General features: G+C 42.7%; 1 long non-coding RNA gene across 2 annotated transcripts in view; it reads right to left on the reverse strand.

Annotated features, from left to right (window-relative positions):
* Positions 1–5,639: 5,639 nt before the first annotated feature.
* LOC111935006 (uncharacterized) overlaps positions 5,640–19,181 on the reverse strand; it is a 50,127-nt gene continuing 36,585 nt past the window's right edge. For both annotated transcript variants that reach the window (XR_015275029.1, XR_015275030.1), the window contains exons 3-5: positions 8,233–8,418; positions 7,211–7,488; positions 5,640–6,706 (exon numbers count right to left, since the gene is read on the reverse strand). This is a non-coding gene — a long non-coding RNA (uncharacterized LOC111935006). The remainder of the gene's footprint in view (positions 6,707–7,210; positions 7,489–8,232; positions 8,419–19,181) is intronic.

The raw sequence follows: 19,181 nt of genomic DNA on the forward strand, positions 1-19,181 counted from the left end.
CCGGCAGCGCGCCCCCGCCGCCCTTAAAGCGGCCGTGGCGGCGGGGCGGGGGCGCGCTCCCGCTGCCGTGCACGCTCCCGCCCCGAGTGCGTGTGTTTGTGGGGGACGGTGTGTCACCGAGCCGCGGAAATTCGCCGCTTGCAATTTCGGGGTCCGCGCTCTCGCCCCGGCCGTGTCTGTTTGAAGTTACTTGTCTCGTTATGCCGCCCTCCGGTGCGTGCTGCCGGGGCGCAGAGCGGTGATGGGTGGCCCTGTCCTTCGTGGTCCCCCCTCCCCAACTTGTGTGCATCAGTCGGGGCACTGTCAGAGGGGTCCGACCCCCCTCCCCGCCCCAAAACCACGCAGTTTTCATCCATTTCCATACCCTGTGTGACTCTGTGGTCCCCCACAGAATCCCACAGCTCAGTGCCGCTCTGGGTATTTCCAGAAATCCTCATCGAAATCATACAGATTTTTTTTCTCCTCCACTGGTATGTGTCTTTTTGGGTACTGTAAGAGACACCTCCGCCCCCACTACCCCTAGAATCACATAGGTTTTCCTCCCCCAATAATATTCATCATTCTGGTATTGCTGGAAGCATCCCACAAAATTGCTATTTCCCCCCCAATATCGTGCATTTCGCTACATATTTCCAGAGAGCCACCTCAAAATGAGATAATTGGTGTTTCTGCAAAGTCAGATGAAGGCTGTCCCAAGCTGCTCTGCATCCACAACCCTCCCTCTCCCCCCACCCGGCAGCAGTTTCTGAATGAGTGATAATTTTGCACAGGAAACAGAAGCAGAAAATGGTGTGAATTCAGGATGAAGGGATGGTTGCTTGTACTTTGTATTTCCTGGCTGTGCTGTGGTCTGCTGATGCTTAAATTTCATTCAGAGGTAGTTTTTGTCTGTTTCTTTGTTAATTACATCCATTCCAGGCATTCTATTTCAGAAAGGAAAGGGTTTGGCCAGGTTTATCAGTGGATAATAGTGCTCAGCGCTGGCTCTGTCATTTGCTATGCTGCTCTTTGCTTACCTGCAAACCTTCCACATTTTGTGGTGTTCCAGAGGAGAGGAGATGGTCGGCAGGAGGAGGAACACAGTAGGAAAATTCAGAAGTCATTTGTGGAATGGCAGTGACTTTCTCTCCCCCTTCCTCAGTTTAGGGGTCACTAGAGCAGTGCCCTCAGGTACTCAGCACTGTCTGCAAGTGGTTCTGTGTCCATCCAGGTTTGCACAAGAAGCCGAGGCAGTGGATTATGCTGCATCCAAAGGGCCCCTCATCAGGAGGCATTTGTAAGCTTTCCTTTGGCTTTCTCTCCACATAGCAGGTCATGACTGCCAAAAATCACATTTGGAAGTTAGAAGTGCAGTTCTTATTGGCCAAAACTGTTCATCCCAGTAGGAATTTTTCAAGTGTAAGGATTTAAGGACCTGATTAGATGTTTTCTGCCCTTGAGGACACCCCCCACTGGGGTGTGAAAAAATTAGAGAAGGTACTCGTGTAAGAATTTATCTCAAGAAAAGCAAAAATTTATAGGCCCTGAAGAAAGGTCTCATCCAACCTGTTCATTAAATCATTTCCCAGAACAGGTGGCGTTTGAAGGTTGGTTACAACACTCATAAAAACAAAGATACAATTTTAATAGCTAAATTTTCCTGGTGTTTTTTGTTCCTATGAAAATCAAAACCAAATCCCCACCTGCCTTGACCTTTTGTATTCTGCCATGAATAAAATGTCTCAGTTACCTATTGGGCTGCTCAGAAAAACCTGCAAAATATTCCCCTTTCAGCAACTGATTCCTGATTTGCTGGTCTGTTTCAGCAGATAGGGAGGCAGGTTCTACACCAATACTGAGACTCGCCTCCTCAAATGATGTCTCCCTGCTCTCATAAGAGGCAATCTTAAACTGTTTCAATCTAAAAGTGGGTTTCAACAGGTCTCATTACATGAGAGAAGTTATTACACAATATTGCAATATCACAAAAGAAGAGTGAAAGCAGCGGGTTTTTTTTCAAAGAGCAGTTTGAATTAGTATTTTTCTCACTAATTCAAAATCCTTTGCAAAAGTTGTTAATTGCACCATTTTATATTTAAAACATATTTTTAAATTAGTTTAGGGTTTTCTCTCCTGGAAAATGACAAACCTGAATCTGGACCCATATCTTGGAATTGGAGGAATTTTGCATTTTCCATTCTTGGCGCAAACATGAAAGTAAGATATAAAATGCATAATCAGAGTACTGTCTCCTGAGGAGCACAGATGACTTCAGATCTCTCTAAGCTGCTAAGGAAGATTTTAGAATGGCAGTGCTCCCATCAAAAACCAGAGGTGTTCGGGCTGGATATTCACAGTAGTTGCCTCAGGTCTGAACTTCTTAAAACAAATCTGTAAAAGCCCAATGTCAGCACGACCAGCTTGGTTCAGCCTGCTGTGGTACAACATGTACAATGACCCACTTTTCCTGGAGTGGGAAATCAATCATTGCATCGTCACACATCACTTTAGGAGCTGTGGTGGCAGAAGTAGCTTTGTTTCGCATTAGCAATCTGGGTGGGCAGAGAAATGGAAAGATGGATGATGGAGATGCAGAGAACAAAATTAAACACGCTTAAATGAGAATCCATTTCCTGCATGCAGTATCTCTGTGCCCGAGGCACGCTGTCTATCAACAATACACAGGTACAAATTGACCTGCAGACGGATCTTTAACTACCCAAACACAGCAAACTGCATTAGCAGGACGCTGCTCTGCTGGGCTGGAGCGGCCACATGAGACAGGACAGCTGATTCTTCCCAGTGACTGAAGTACCGTGGTGTGATTAAAATCACTGTTACTGTACTGAAGGGATTGAGAGGGGACACTGTAACCCAGTGCACCTAAACCACACCAATGGGTGCTCTGCAAATCTTGCAATATTTATAGTTAGCAAAGATGTCAGGATTAGAGGAATGGAACCAGCAGCCCTGGTTTGCTTGGAACAGTGAATAAAAGATAATTTCTATCCTTCTTTTCACCCCTCCTGTTTGAACAAGTAATATTTTTATGCTGCCTTCATCAACATACAGGCATGACTCCTGGGAAAGAAATGAAAGTCTGTTAATTTATTTGATCAGACATGAGAAATAATAGAAAACTGAAATGAAGAGCTGCATTTGTCATATGTTTGAATTAGTGAAAAGCTGAAGAAAGCAGAAAAATATTGCAAGGAGTTCAAAGATGAGAGGTTTTATTGAATTAGAAAATTATTAATAGCATTAATCATTTCCAAAACAGGCTTCTTAACATCTATAATGACTGTGTAAAGGATTGGAGAAATAAAAATCAAAGAAAAAAGTCAGATACACAAAGTTACACTTCTTTTTTGTGTCTAGAAAGAAAGGGATGAATCTTCCTTGATTTACAGCCAGCCTCGCTGGAATGGTTAACCTGTGGGGAAAAGACCAGGTGAGGATCTAGCCCTGCAAGGATAATTTAACATGAAGTACGAAGAGGCAGCTACAGTTCAGATTATAACTAATGTGACGTGTAAACTTCCAGGTTAATTCAGCAGTCCTAGTTCCTGTTCAGTTTTGCATGGAAAGGAAAAAAAGGATGCTGAATTTGTAGTTTCATAAATTACACTATTGCAGAATTAGTTTTTCGTAGCCTTAGGACAGATGCATTCTTCTCAGAGTATGCTGTGAGGCTTTGAAGGTCTTAACAAGGCATCTGAGAACCTGCTGAGAACGAGAGGTGGAGGGCAAGCAAAGTGCTGTGATAAAAGAGAGGGCTTTATTTCAATATAATCATAGCAATGAGCTGTGATATTTGATTTATGAAGACATAAAAATAAATTAACTCAGAGATGCAGGTAAAGTAAAAGGTATGAAAAATGTTAATGGGTGATGCAAACTCTGGCTAAGACATAGGCAGTGGGTCAGAGATTGCTGCAAGGATTACAGGGCTGCACATCTACAGCTCAACCAGCATGACAGGAATGAGCACTGACTTGAGAGGTACTCCAAGATGTCCTGGCTGGGAAGTGTCCCACAGGGTTTGCACAAGGCTTTTTTGGAAGACCAATACATTTATTTTCTTGTGTTCTAAAAAAAAAAAGAGCCACCACCTTAGGGTAGCCCTAGGCTAAATCACTCAGAACAGACACTTGGTCACATGCTGAGATGCCTACTTGAAAACTTGGAATTAACCTTGAAGTCAAACAGTTCTTTTGTCTCCCGAAATGGCCTCAAAATGGCTGTGTTTGTAAAAGTGTGTGTGCAGAGTTGGACTGATCAGCAGCGAGTTTCTCTTTCAAAAGCAGATGTGTTTCAGAGTCCTGTGGTACGACCTTGCTAGGGCAGTGAGTGTGTGTTTAATTCGCAAATCCTCTCCTGTTAAAGGAAGAAGATAAAAATCTATCATCAGTGTGGCAGTGAGCAGAGCAAGCATGTTCATGACTAGAGCTGAGGGATGAGATGAAAGACCCAGTTTTCTGTCCTGCTTGTCTGTGACCGTGTCTGTGACTCAGTGGGAATTACTGTCTAGGCAGAATTTAAGGTGGAAGCTAATGAGACTACAGACTTCCATTATTGCTGGAAATGTTTATGGGTTTCAACACTATTTAGGTTCAATGAAAGTCTTGGGATCCTCAGTTGCAGAAAAGCAAAAAATGCTTTGAGTGAGAAGGCTCTATGCTCCATGCTCGATGTTTTTCCACTATGGTGCAGCTTGCCAGGGAGATAACTGCAGCTGTTAGGTTTTTCCCCACCGTGAAGTTGACTCAAGGACAGGCAGGGTTTGCAGGCAGTGTGAACTCAGGCTGCTGTAAGGAGCAGCAGGGGTGTGGTGTGCTGGATCTAGACATGTTACAGACACAGTTACTATGAGTAATCTTGTCTCTGGTAAAGTCACCTTCCACCCCCTTGTCTTCCTGGACTCCTCAAAGCCACTATCATAAAGAGACACCTACTCTTTTAAAAGCCTCGTGCATTACAACCAAAACATCATTTAAAACATTGACAAAAATGGTGAGAATGAATAAATGCATTGAAGGTGCAATTTCTGCTCTTCCTTTCCCCTCTTCCTGTCCACTGCTGATTTCTGCCAAGGAAGTTAGTGTGATATGTCCCTGCCCTCCTGCAAGGATGTCAAAAAGATGTGCCAGAAGCTACTGGTGAAGGGTACAGACACAGGTGTGCTGTGCTCCCAAGGGGAGAGGCAGTAATGACTCTGTAACAACACATGACCTTCTGCTGTAAACCCATTGCAAATGGTGTCCAAAGCCAGGCCCCTGAAATTGCTCCACAATGAAGACCAATCAAGCAGACTGCAAAAAACACTTTCCTAGTCAATCCCAGGAGAGCACTTTCAAGAAACAAAAATCTGTTCTATAAATGGTAGAAGCAGACTCCCAATCTGTTTAAGGAAAGAAGAGAAAGTTAAAGAGCAACATTTGCCATACCCATATTCACTCAGAGATACACTCTCTTTGACCACAGAAATAAGATGATGTGCAAACTTGTATGTTCTGGCTATCTTTTTTAGTTGGTAATGTCTTACAAGAGCCTGTACAGATGTGAATAATTACATTCCAGAAACTAATGCAGCCCCTGGTGGGAGGGTGGGGGGAAGAAACGGCCTTGACAGAACAAGGAAAGAAATAACACTTGTGAAGTACAGGAAAAGTAACTCTTATTTTATTTTGGCTCCCTGTGTTGCAACAGAGAAATGCAGACTGCAGATTACAGCATAGTTCTCTCTTTGCTATTCCTCTCTGGTTTCAGATATCTGCATTTTTGGTGTTTGGGTTTGTTTTTTGTTTTTTTTGCTTAAAACACTAGCAGTCACTCCAATATAAGCTTTTGTAAAGCACTCTGAATTTGAGTGTGGACAGGCAGTACATTAGCTAATATGATTCCATTAAAAAGGGATTCCATAGTCAGTGCCCCAATTAAATGAAGAAGTGTCAATATTAATAAACCTCCCAAAGAAAAGAATAAAATCAGATGCCCCAGTGACCCCTCAGACATGAGTTATCCGGATCAATACATACCCATAAGCACCGATGGAGATAGATAAACAACAGCAATGTATCCAGGCCGCTGAGGTTTGGCAGTACAGCACACCCACAAAGTATCCTTTGTTTTCTCAACTTTTGCTTTCCATTCCCTTATTCTCCAGTGTCAGGAGCATGAGCTACTTGTCTGCAAACTCCAGTTTCTTGCTTGGAGTTCATCCTGTCTCCTCTTGATGCCTGGCCTAAAAAGGATTTCTTGGAAGCGTAAAGATGCCGTCCAGAAAGTTGAATAAGCAGTAATCCAAATCCCTGACAGTTTACATCCCTAATGCAACTGAAATGATTTTCATTCATCTTTTCAATTGTCATCGAGTACAGATCCACTGCAGCTGGGCACAACTCCACTGGGCATTCACTTTCCTGGAACTGCACCTACTCGGCTCCAAGTCAAAGTTTTGCCAGTGCAAGGAGGGGTGTGACCAAATACCACAAAAATGCAGTTGTTACTTACTACAGTGTTTTGCTACTGTGGGAGTGTGGCAAGGCTGTGCCCTTATCTTTTCTTCCCAGATTTCATGTTCACGATGCATATCTTCGTGCCATCAAGGTCTGGTGGTTACAGTGCATCCTGCTCACAGCTAGTGTTGGAGGGTTTAAAACATTTTAGAATTTCAGCATCTCTTTTTGTTGATTTCAGATGAATGGGAGAAGAGGATGCCAAGTTCCTGAAAACAATAAACACTTTGAGTCCAATTCTACTTTTGTCTATGCTGGTGTAAGTCTAACCCCTGTTCATGCAGCTGACAGGTAACTGGGACAGTGTAACACGGGGCAGAGTCAAACCCTTTAATTTGGAAGAAGACAATTGCTTCCTCATGCCCAAGGAAATATATATAAAACATACACAATATAGTAGTAGAAACTGTAATTTATTTTTTTTTTTTTTTTGTGGATTTGAGTAAAAATATTCCATTTTGAACTGAAAGCTAGGTTTTCATAGCTAAGCCAAAAAAGGGGAATATTTATCATAAGTGGCCTCAAGAGGAGTACAACTAAATGTGTTTAGAACCTTGAACCGTTGTGTTAGTCCACACAAATTTATAATGCCACTTTTAAAACAACTAATGATATCTAAATAGATTTTAGCATCTATTAAGACACATAGATGGGGGAAAAGGAAACCGAGAATTAAATTGTTAAGACTAATTCATAGCAAAAGAATATGATACCTCGTAATTCCTCCCATAGCATCGCAGTTCGTCAAATATGACATCTTTAGTTTCGTTTTGTTTTTCCTGTAGCAGAAACACGAGAGAACAGCACTGTTCTCTCGGGGTCAGCACTGGTTGTGGAGCGATGGGCTGTGTGTTCCCGGGCAGGGCCGGGCTGGGCCGGCCGCGGCTGCGAGCCACACGGGGGAGTCGCAAGGCGCTCACGGCCGAGCTGGCGGCTCATAAATCACTCCTTGGAAAGCCGATTGCTCCGTGCTGCCGCCTTGTCAGTCTGCCTGGAAGATAACACGAGGTCTGCAACACTCAGCACGGCAAAAAAAACAAAGCCGGCAAGGCGGTGTTTCTGTAAGAGAGCGGACTGTGAGGAGGGCGGCTGGGGGTTTTTGGAGGGGCAGGAATCTGTGCCGGGCAGGGCTCTCTTTATTGAGAGCTGAGCCACCAGCTCGCCTGGTAATGCCATGTAGAACGCTAAGAAAAGTTAAGGAGAGCTCAGGCACCAGTAATAAAATGCTAGCGGGTTTGTGTGATCCATTAGGAAAGCGGAGGATGTGGCAGGCTCATTGCGGAACCTGGCACGGCCAGAATGGGACAGCAGAGCTGGAGCAGCGCATTTCTCACTGCAATGTGTTCCACAGCCTCCTACCATGCTGCACAATAATGGGCATGGGCCACAGCGTGGGCAGGCTCTGTGCTCCTGTCCCGGGATTTAATGATGCTGGTATCCTGACAAAACCCAGCTGCAGTAAGTACAGGCCGTGAGCAGTGGCCATACGGCCTGGAAATCCTGCAGCAGTGAACCACCCTCATCCCCCAAGCCATCCCAAGGCGGAGGATGGCACGGCACTGATGAGGGTCCTGAACAAAGCACAGAAGGAATTCAGACAAAGATGTCCCAAAGCGGCGCAGATTTTCTTGCAGTACTCCGGCCATCCTAACGAGCATTGCCTCGCATTTTTATACATCGTTCTTATGACCTTTCCATATCACACAGGAGATTTACTTTCCCAGTTTATTGTTACCTGCTACTAATCCAGACAGGCTGCTCGCACAATACACCATTATCCAGCAAAACATGTACTGACAAACGCTGTTTAGTGAGCACTGGCCACCAATCCGAGAGAGCCGGGGTCACTGCTGAACAATACCAAGAGAGGTCTCACTAGCTTCTTCTCCCTCCTCCATTCATTGAGCTGTTAATAGACAAGCTGTTAGAGAGAAAAAGAACTAAATAGTTTACAAGCTTACATTTGAAGGCCTGTGAATTGCATTAGCTGAGCCAGCTGAGTGAGAGCCAAGGCAATCTCCCCACGATTGTAGAAAATGTGGCATTGAGGCATGTGGAGGCAAAGAAAGAATGACAGTGACCAGGTTTACAATATGCAAAGCTGAAATAATTACTGCTTTCGGTGGCACAGGATTTTTAGCTGAACTGCAATATGGAATCAAAGCATTCTGTTAAATGCACATGTGTGTTTGTATGTTCATATTTTAAAACTTTCTCTCTTCTATGCAAATATTAATTTACAGCTTTAATAAAAACTTTCCGAAGCTGATTTTTATTATTTCCTCATTGGACCTTTCCCCCTCCTACCTCTCATTCTCTACTGCAGAGGCCACTCTCAGTATGAGAAATGACCACAGTATTTTTCATTACTCTCTGGGTTTTTTGGGGCCTAGCAGTTATGAATAGGAATGTGAACCACTTTCAGTACAATTACCTGGACAATAATTTGGGATCTGTGGAGCTGGAATGTGCAACTGAAAATACTTGTAACCCTTTGGTTACCAGCCAAGAGATTGACATAGTTATTTTTAATATTTCATCCTATCCTTTAACTTTACCAGAGGGGGAAAAATAAAATTGAACAGCAGCAGAACAAGACAAATTAATAATAGTGAAATAGAAAAATTGAAAAGTAAAGAATGGAACTATCACATCATTCATTTTAAGACATTCTGTGGCAGAAAAGAATGAAGGAAAGAACAGTTAAAAACCAGCCACTATCAAACAATGATAGTTCAAAATTTCTACCTTTGAGAAAGGCACAGCAACTTTCAAGGGGGTCATATCTTCAAACAAAAGGATTGTTCAGGATCAAATACACTTTCAGGCAAAAGATTTCAACTTGCTCACTAATTTTCTTCTTTATATTGTTGTCCCCATTTTACGTGGTCTTTGGTTAGAAAGAAGCCAGGTGCTGTCTCTAAAGCAGTGCTGCATGGACAGCAGGAAGAGCTGAGGGAGCCGGTTTAATGCAGCCTTTACAAACAACCTGAGGAGCTCAGGCAATCACTGCTGCAGCTTTCAGCACAGTGGTGGCTTTTGCTGTAACCTCCACTAATGGGTGACTGTCTTTGATAGCTCGTTTGAAGTCCAGTTAAAGCAGCAAAATTCTCCTTGACAGCAAACACAACTTTGTTTTTTCGAAACAATTTTTTGGTACATTATCACAGAGATCATTCACAAACTGGACTTACTTGGGTCAGTGATCCAGAAAACAGCTTATCCAGTTAGACTTGAGCTTTGCCCATTAAACTTTGTCTCAAAATCTGAGTATGTTTACCACAGAGAAACCTTTTAGTCATGCTTAGAGTACCAGCCATCTACTGCTTATATCTGAAAGGAAAGTAATCCAGCATCCCTCTACATGGGGTAAAAATTTCTTCCAGTATCTTAAGACCAATAGCAAAACTCATGTTGACCTTAGAACGGACAGACTGACTTTTGAGTTCTTAAATTCTCTCCTTTGGTTCCAGTCCTGCAGGTAAATCAGTTTCTGGAATTAAGCACCCAAGATAAGACCAAGCAGAGATTATGCATTTTCAGGTCCTTGATTATGGAAATTTTTCAAATATGCTGGGAAAAACTCTCTTTGGAGGCTTCAAAGAAGCAGTCGTGCCAAGGGTATATTTTTTTAGTGAAAGGCTGAGGATTTATCTAATAACATGGGAGTCATTCTCTTTTATTTTGGTGGGTTGGTTTTCCTGAGCTGTTGAATGTGCCTTCCTCTTAGATCTTTCCATTCAAGTTAGTAGTTTCCTAATATTGGCTGATCTTCTTTTTGCTTTCAATATTCTCTATCAATTTTATTGTAGTGCACTTCCATGCTGTTCAACAGTCCCCTATTACTGTAAATAAAATGAGATAAATAACTTGGCTTTCTTTCAGCATGTGAAATATTTGGCAGCAGCCATCCCCACCCTTAACTGAGCACTTGACAGTGTCACTGTCAGTATGTGTGAGAGCAGCTCTGCATGCCCCCACATGTCACCAGTGCCCATGCTGGTTAAATAAAGCTAGCTTGGGGTCTGCTGATATTACTGGCTGGCTTTATCTAGCAGGCAGAGGTACCAGTGGCATCTGTGCATCTGTTGGATGTGCAGATGGAGGCAGCTGCCCTCTTAGACACTGGCAGCAATAGCAGTGTTAACACGGGCATCTGTGACCAGGCAAGATATTGCTTATCTGCAGTGTATGGTAAAGTCACTGAGGCTCCTGTTTTCAGATCAGGCAGGTGTTATTTCTATCTATCACTGACAGACTCGGGCTTAACCGGTCACTTAAATAACAACGATAAGATCCAAAACACAGCTTCATCTCTTTCCCCCTCGTGGCTCTGCAGACACTCGCTGTCCTCGGGGAAATAACCAGCACAGTCAGAGTACAGGAGGTGCATTCCTTTGGCCAGCAAGAGCATTCCCAGCAGCTGCAGTGCCTCCAGTCTCCTTGGTGCTGGCTCTGTGTCAGCTGGAGGTCCAAGGCTGTGCTGAGGGGCTGGGGCAGCTCCCAGGGCAGCACCTGGCGCAGATCCTCAGTGCCAGGCTGTGCTCTGGGCTTGGGGCTGCCCTGGGAGCTCACACGTTACCACAGCTCATCCTGGCTGCTTTGGGCATTGACAGCAGCTGACTGGAGCCCTTGACTGAATGCCAGGATCTGCTGGAGGCTCTGCAAGCTGCTGAAGCCAACCAGGGGCTAACTTTAGTGTTATTTCCCCCCGGCCCAGACAGACTGGGCTAGGTGCTGCTCCAACAGTGCACCGGGTCTGAATGGCCCAGTCCTGGTGTCCTCTGCCCCTGCCAAGGTTACAGATTCAGTATTACTGCAGGTGATGCTTAAAGTCCTGTAGGTTTATTTCCTGTTATGCCTGTAAGCCAGCTCTGAAGATCAAACCTGGGTGGAGGTTCAGATCAGCACCACCAGTAATTGTCTGTATTTGTTCTCCAGGAATATACAGATGTATCTTCCTGCTGTGCTTCGTGTGGCTGCTGCCCAGATAGCCTCTGAAACAGACCTTCACATGGGGTATGTTCACATCCAAACATGCTGGAACAATGGCAACATTTTATCTGATGTCCCAAATTTAAAGTATGGAGTTACAGGTTTTGACTAATTTTTATTTAAATACATACTTGAGATCTAAAAAGATTGTATTCGTTTAATTTTGTTATTGCAAAAGCAAATCTACTCCTTTTAGTTAATGCAAAGTGCTTTGAAAAGAGCTGCGGAATATCCTTGTAAATATATTGTGGAAGCAAGTAATTAAAATAATCAAAATAAAAAGTAAAAATCACATGACTTTAAGAAAGCACATAAAGAGTAATCAAGCAGAGTAAAACCAAATAAGATTAATTTAAGTTACAGACTCAGTATACAGTACGTTGTATTCTTTGGACTGAACAGAACTGCATGCTGTTCAAGGGTGTTCTGAACTCCATTAAAGAGTAATCTTTGTACACAACAGTAGTGCTGTGCAAATAAATGTTGTGAGGCAAAATAAATAAGTTTTGAGAAATGAATGACTTTAGCAGGAATTTGCCAATTAATTAGAACAAAGAGGGAAGTCTAGCAGACAGCACAAAGAGATAAACAGGGAAGAGTTCAAGTTGCCATAACAGCTTTTGCTATTTTCTTACTTTACTTCTTGATAATTCTCCCTCTCAAAAGCTTTGTGGGATTTTCTTTGAAGGGGGAAGGGAGCCAAGAGGGTGCAGTGGCAATTATGCTCACTCATGAAATGCTATCTTTGGGTCTTTCCTCAGAAAAGGTTAATTGTAACTTGATCATTTTGTTTTAACAGGGCAATGGAGTGTGAACTAGAATAGGGAAAGAATTAGAGAAGATTTAGTTAAGTTACATGTATTGTAGACAGCAAGACCTGCTCCCCTAAAGCGGTTAAAGAATTAACCGGTGCAATTTCATAATTATTAGTTATCATCTCTCAGAACCTGTGGAGGATAGGTCAAGTCCCAGAAAACCAGAGAAGGACAAATATAGTACCTGCTTTCAAGAAAATGGAAAAAGGAACTCTCAAGAAACCATGTATTTCTCAGCCTAACTCTAAGCAGGTTATAACTGGAAAGAATAAATTAGATATTATCACATTTGTAAATGACAGCATTTTGGAAGGAACTGGAAATACTAGAGCACCACAATTAGAACTGGTGCTCTTGGTAAACCAGGGAAATTATTCCAATTTAACAAGGTCACATTCACTCAAGTGAAATAAAAAGAGCTATATGTAGGCAGGAGAAGCCAAATCTCTGCACACCAAAAAGGCAGAAGAAGCCTGGAAGATCTGAAGGTGATAACATCCACAGTAAATGAGAAGTGAGATGTACTCATAAGAAAGCAAATCTTGTAAAATGTACTAACAGTAGCACTGCTTGTAACGTGTCAAACATCATTACTCTGCTGTGCTCAGAACTATTGGAGGTTTACCAGTTTACCCAAAATGTGGTTTAAGTACCATGTTTTTAAAGAAAAGGTTCAGTCCCACTGAACAGGAACAGGAATAAATAGAAACCTATAAATTATGAGAAAAGGTTGGAGAAACTGAATTTGTTTCCTGTACACAATTGAGGAGGGTTTGATAACAGACTTCCAGCATATAAGAAGCCACTAAAAGGAGATACTAATCCGCTGTCCTCTGAGGTTAGTGCATGAAATATTGCTTTAATTTCCAAGAAAGGAGATTTGGGTTATCTTTCTAACTATGAACTTAGGTAGACACTGGAACTGGGATGCTAGAGTGTCTGTAGAATCTCTATTACTTAGGGTCTTAAAAACCAGATTAGATAAAAGAGCTGCCAGCCTTGTTGGGCATATTTGATGCACATATCTCAGCAGAGGTGGATTACACCAAGCATACTCTAAACTCCTTGTCAGCCCTACCTTCCTCAGCTCCTGAAATGCCGTAGTTGCACTTTTGTTGTGCTCTCACACACAAATTTTAATAAAAAACAAACATACAATCAATCAACAAAAAAATGCAAAAAGGAACTTGAGAAGGTGCTTCTTGGCATTGCAAAGATCAGAGGTGAGTAAAACAAGCCAGTATATTTTTTCTGATTCTGCTGATTCCAGATCCAGCTGTGTTTTAACAGAAGTGCAGGACTTAAACTAAGAAGGAGGATGCCGAAGGTGGGAAGGCAGAACTGGGAAGTAGCAATAACTATTCTGCTACCCATCCTTTAAGACTCTCTATTGTATCTCCTGGGAGAGAGGAGAAGCTGTGGCTCTCTTTTTTTCTGCTCTCTGCTTTTGCAGAGTCCAGGGAGAGGTGCATGACCAAGAACTCATTTGGAGCTAAAAGGAGCACACCAAGGGGTCCCTCTGCACATCATGGCCAGCATTTCCATTTCCTTGTCTAGCACCACACAACCTGTGGATTGAGACAGAGGATCCCCAGAATGAAGCCCAGGGGATGTGTAAAGGCAGCAAAAGAGGAAAGCAAGAGAGTGGTTTATGCAGATTGCTGCCCCGCACTGCGAAAGCTCATTCCACACACACTGGTGTCCCAGCACAGAAACTTGCTGGGACAAAAGTGGCAGATTCAGCAAACATTGGGGGGTAGTTTAATATTTCTTTAACTATCCTCAGGCACTATTTTTTTTCCTGTATGTTCAATTAGACTGTGGATTTATTGATAAATAAATCAAGTCTCTGCTTTCAATTTTTGCACTGAGAGAAGCCACAGCTGAGTAGCAGAATTTCAGGAATACATTCATCTAAGCATGTGAAATTCTCTTTGGTCTTTGAATCCTCTTGCAGATAAACTACTCTTAGCATATTTATGAAGTACCAGCTTTTCAACACTTATTTTATAATCCATAGTCCTCTGCCCTTTTGCAAATAACTTCTGTTTTGTCCAAAAAGGCAGCCTCTCTCAGCTCACACAGCCTATGTGTTTGTGTCAGTCTGCATTATTTATATCTCCACTAAAGCCATTCGTCTTTTCCATGTTCTTATAATGCTGCCTATCATGTAATATTTGAGCAACTATTTGTTGTTGCTGATGAGACTTTGGCCACTGCTCCCACCTTTATGGTACAAGCTTTCAGCAGAGTTTTGAATTGTTGGGCATCCAGCAGAGTCTCAGTAGCAGCAGATGTCCATTTCACAAGTGAGTTATCAGAGGTATCTAAGGATGTTTGGAGTTTGATCTCTGCTTTTCTGAATGATGCCTTTTCATTTTGAAAACTCATGGTGTTGATACTTGCTTCTAAGCCATCATAGCTTTTAAGTTTCACCCAGCAAGACATCAAAGTCAGAGCCTACACTCTATATTTCTTGCTCAATTACACCAAGAGAGGTGTAGATTTTCTTTGGACAAGTTGCAAGCAGTGGTTCCTACAGATTAGGTCCCTGTTTGAAAAAATCTGTATTTCACAGCTGAGGGATGAAGAGACCAATACTGTCCTCTTTTTCTTCATGGTGTAAATGCCTTAACTAGGAAAGATCCCTTCCAATCCTACCCATGCTGAGGCTCAGAGAAGTGCACTGTGGCATCAGGCAACATTCACCACCCCTTCCATCTCCCCTCCCAGCCCCTCAGCAGCTCAGTGCTGATGGGAACACGGGAAGTTTCCACGTGGGAAGCACAAGCTCTCTCAGGGACGGGGCTGGCGATAGCTGCGGGTCCTCCCAGCATGGCTCATCCTGCCATGCCCTGCAGAGGGATTGGAACTGCGCTCAGATTTCTGGCACAGGACCTTCTGCTGAGCTACTTACACATTAAAGGAATGCCCAATCCCTACAGTGGGATACACTGGGGAAATAATCTGTTCCCAGGAGCTGCAAAGGAAAGGCTTCTGGGTTTTTGATATCAATATTTTATCAAGCTATAAACACCTCCCCCAGAGGAGGTGTTTGCTCCCCAATTTAGTCTGTTGATACTTTTGTCTGAACTAACCAACTCTGTCAATTGTAATTACAATCTATAAATATTTTATATTACTTTAAAATCAGATTTTAAAATATTTAAATTAATTTGGGCTGGTGAATTAGATAGCCAGGAATTTTCTAATTTCCAGCTTTTTTAATCCTCTGTGCTTCTCTTTTCAGCTTTTAGCTGTAGCCCAAACACTCCTGCTTTCTGCAGGATAAACCAATGGGAGAAAATTTTACTTGCAGCATATGAATGGATTGACTGAGTTATCCATGCAGCTATTTCAGCTCACTGAAACCAGGTTGAGTATCCACATTGCCAAAGTATGAATTTGGATGGATGGGCACCACAAAGGGTCTGCCTGAGCCTCACAGAATTTCACAGTACAACTGGTATTGAGCTGTAAAATGTGAGCCTGTTGTGGTTGATCCTGTAGTCCTGCTGTGTGCTGTGCCCTGTGCAGCACCCCCTGGATTTCCCAACCTGTGCTTCAGCAACAGAAAGGCTCAATGAATTCTCACAAGACATCCTTTTCCACACTGTACACAGAGACCCTATCAGGGTCTACAAAGGATATTTTCAAAATATCACGTGTCACAAATATGTCATGGTAATTGCCAGTATGTCCCAGAAATATGCTAAGTTTTACAGTGATTACTTGTAGGAATAATCCCATAGACTGTATGCTCAAAATTTAGTTTTTAATTTAGTATTTGTATACATATAAGGGAACCTTCAAGAGCTGAATGTTATTAGTGTGACAGTTAATTTAAGCAGAGGCTTTGGTAGTGTCCTGTTTGAAGTCCTGAATTACCACTGGAGACAATGTTGAGCCCCTGAATTTAAAAGGCAAGGGAAACTATTGTGCTTATCAGAGTTGAAGAGAAGCTGTTATCTTTAATAACTAGCTACTAGTCTGAGTTTCAAATCAAATATTGTCAGTCTTATTCATCTACCAGTTTGTGCAGTGAATGCACCTTTCAGAAGAAGAAAAGAAAGCAATCGTGGATGAAGGAACATTCCTGTAAACTCTATTATCAATAATGGAGTTACTCACATCTCACTCTTTTTGACCATAAAGTGCAAAATGATATTTAAGAAACTTTTCTGGTTTGAAGCTCATGATACTTAATAGTAAAGCACAAAGTACTGGAGACAAGGCTGTGTATAGTGAAGCTGTGTCAAGCAAAGTTTAGTTTAGATACCAGGAAAGGTTTTTCACCCAGGGAGTTGTTGGGCACTGGAACCAGCTCCCCAGGACAGGGGTCACAGCACAAATCCTGCCAGAGCTCGTGGAACCCTTGGACAATGCTCTCAGGCCCATGGTGGGATTGTTGGGGTGTCCTGTGCAGGGCCAGGGGTTGTACTTGATGATCCCTTTGGGTCAACTCAGGATATTCTATGAGTCTGTGATTAACTGATACCATCCAAATATTTAGGGAAGAGTGAGGCCCGTGTCTTGGCACTCCTAGAAAAAGTAGGAAGTTTTGGACAAATAGATATATTTAGGTTCTTACCTTAAATCTAGATCTTGCTCTAGATTATTACCTTGTGTATTATCCATAGGCTGAAGCAAACTACATTTTCCCCTATTATCCTACTTAAACCCTAGAAATAGGGTTTATTTCACACACAGTGACTAGGTGGGAGCAGGGAGCAGTGTGATTGATTTTCGCTGTGACAAAAGCCACCTGGTTCTCCTGGGGAGAGGACAGGGAGGGGGAACCAGACACCCTCTGATGAGCTCTTCATATGTTTCTGCTCTACTAAAGTTTATCTAAGGCCATTTTTCCTACTTTGACTCTTGGCAAGCCACACTTTGTATTCAAAGGAAATCTGTCCCAGGACTGTAATCATGGAATTAATAGACCTATGCAGGGCTTCCCTGAGTCTGCATTCACTGAAAAGCCCCGTACCCAGCACGTCTGTGAGGAATCATTCAAGCAGCCACATGAGTGCATAAAGCATTTGAAAACACTGGCCTTATCTCCTCAAGAGTCGACAGCAAAATGTACGGCCATGTTGAGGTTTCTGGCAGTTCTAGAAATAGTGCCTGCTGAGCAAATAAGGTCAGAGTGGGTGGGTGAAAATAGATTGTTCTCAAAATTTGGCACATAAAACTTTAAAAGTGCTTTATGAACAGAAATCATTCTCTCAGGTCTTGATCCTGCAAAAGCTCATGTGGGTAGACTTCTCAAGATCATAAATTTAAAGATCTGTTTCTGGTTTTGCAGGGTGGGGTTTTAGGCTAAATAAAAAGGTGAAAGATTAGCCACAGGAGGCTTCACCTAGAAAGGAAGATATCCGTGCTGTCTCTTTATTAATTTTCCTGTGAGAAAAATACTTGACTAAGTTTTTTTTTTCATTTTCCCACTCTTTCAAAACTTAAGAAGCAGTTCCTCTAAGGCACTTGTTTTGATTTTTTCACTTAGGTATTCTATGAACTCACTTAAATCATTTGATGTTTGTGTTAATAACATAAAATCTTAGTGATCTGAAATCTTTATGTAATTAAGCAAAATAACACAGCTCCCTACATGGAACTAAAGTAGTTGGGGGCAATTCTCAGTGGAAATAAGGATGACTCATTCCTCGAGCAACACCAAGAATAATGCATATATATGCTATAAGTTCCCAATTGGAAAATAAAAATGGGGACATTTATATAATAAAGGGCTTTCTTAATCTGCATGGAAAGATGACAAGGTATTTGTGCATTTGAGACTGCATTCAGGAATGTGTTTACCAGTACCCAAGTTTATTCTCAAGAGCAACATCCAGTGAATAAGGCTATGCTAGTTGTAATTTTAAGCCTCACATACTTGTAAAGTCATTATGCTGTCAGTCCTTTCTGACACCAAAGTTTGCATGCTGTGCATTTAAGGGTTTAAGTTGAAGGATTGAAAAAAATTTTCTACATTTTGGCATTTGGAACCAAATAAGAATTGCACTCTGAGAAAAATCCAAAGAAAGAAAACCTGCTAATGAAAAAGCAGCCTTAGGTATTGAATCTATGCTATTTAATGCTATTAAATCACTATATTCCTGATAGAGATATTTAATTTTGAGACTATCTGCAATTCAGATTCTTCTTTTGGCATCAGCATCCCCACTTCATTTGTGGTCTAATCACAGCCACATCATTTCATGACTTGTGCCAGGTGATGGACATTGTAAGCAGCAATACAAGCCCCTGGGTGCATTTAGATCACCTCTGCCATTTGGGCTTTTTGCCTGTCTTGCTGACAGAGAGATCCCTGTGTGGAGGAACCCAACAACTTCTAATGTCACAAGGAGTCTGTTCTGAACTGATCACATATTGGCACCTGTCTCTGCTCCAGCCCAAAGAGAATCAGTCAGTGCTCATGCTGAAGGCTATGTGGGCCCTTAATATTCACAGGTAAGTGTCAGTGATATTGGCAGCCCTGTTTGGTGTCACATAGCCCTGCTTTCCTCACCCCGGAGCAATCTGGAATCCCACATTATTTATCTCTTGTGGTATTAGACCCTGCTTCCCACTGAAATCTCGTGTTGTTGTTAACAGGTGGAGACCATGGCTGTGAGGAGAGACAGGCAGGGGCACAGGGAGGGCTGTGAGGGCAGGAGCAGTCCTTTCCCAGAGCTCCTGTGAGCACAGCATGGCAGCAGCACTGTCCCACTGCAGCCCAGCGTGAGGGGACACAGCACCCAGGGATTCTCAGGTACCCCAGGGGAGGGACTGCACAGCAACCAGAGCCAGGCAGCTCCTTGTGACCTCTCCCCTGCAAGGACCCCTCAGCTGGGAACAGCAACAGCTTTAC

The sequence above is a fragment of the Cyanistes caeruleus genome, chromosome 11 (genome assembly GCF_971803275.1).
Source record: "Cyanistes caeruleus chromosome 11, bCyaCae1.hap1.1, whole genome shotgun sequence".
NCBI classification, from domain to species: Eukaryota; Metazoa; Chordata; class Aves; order Passeriformes; family Paridae; genus Cyanistes; species Cyanistes caeruleus.